General features: G+C 44.9%; 1 pseudogene; it reads right to left on the bottom strand.

Annotated features, from left to right (window-relative positions):
* Window positions 1-275: 275 nt before the first annotated feature.
* LOC101646717 lies at window positions 276-676 on the bottom strand (annotated as a pseudogene).
* Between the last annotated feature and the right edge of the window lie 306 nt (window positions 677-982).

Raw genomic sequence — 982 nt, forward strand, 5'->3', positions numbered from 1 at the left:
TCCTCTTAGTAACAAAGTGGCCTGTTGAATTTATATAATCCGTTCACTATAATACTTCCTTGCAATTTAAAAATGAATCATAAATAAATAGGTGCTACTAACACTTTGAAAGATATTTTGAACCAGATGGTTTATGTCTATTTTAGGTAAGTATGCATATGTCATTAGCAGTTGTTGCCATTATGAGCAAATCTTCACAATGATTTCCAATTAAAGATGGCAGTGGCAAAATATTTGTTTTTCCCTGTAAAGGGCATTTATTAGCAGGCTGTAAATTAGAGAGGGGAGAACAGGGGCCACGTCCAGGACGCCTGTTTTTTCTCTTTGTCCTCCTGGGCCTGGATCTCGAGCTCCTTGTCAAGACGCTCCTTTGTATGGACCACGTTGGACTACAGGTAGAAGAAGTCGCCCACCGTTTTGTCGTTTACCTTTAACAAATGTTCATAATTCTTTTCGATGTCCACAGGACTCAGCTTGGCGACGCTGAGGATCTGCTGGGCTTCCAGCAAGCTGAGGCCCCTATGGGTTGGAGGCAGCAGCTGACTGGTGACCGGCCTGGCCCTGGGCATCAGCAGCTGCCTGGCTGGCCGCAAACTCCTGCTGCAAGGCCCGGGCAAAGGCTCTGCCCACCCCCTGGCACACTCATCCCCATGATCTGGGCTAGGTACTTGGCCATGGCGGCCGCTCTGCCACTCGGGGCGGCCTCTGACTTCCGTGGTCCGGTGGCCCCAACTCAAGGGCGGCCGTGGAAAAATATTTTTTAGCCTTAAATAGAGCACGTCCTTTTAAAAACTAGTTGAGAATTTAGTGAAATTTCCGAAAATGTTATGAAATCACTCTTCCACCAAATTTTTCAAAACTACGAATCATAGGGCCCAAATAGTATCCAATATGCACAACAAAGTTTGATAAACATTAATACAAGTGCTAGTGAATCTTAATATTGTTTTGCTTCCTGTATCATTGGTTTCTATCACAATTG

Source organism: Echinops telfairi, unplaced genomic scaffold (assembly GCF_000313985.2).
Source record: "Echinops telfairi isolate 266 unplaced genomic scaffold, ASM31398v2 ScPeMD7_44;HRSCAF=162, whole genome shotgun sequence".
Classification (NCBI taxonomy): domain Eukaryota; kingdom Metazoa; phylum Chordata; class Mammalia; order Afrosoricida; family Tenrecidae; genus Echinops; species Echinops telfairi.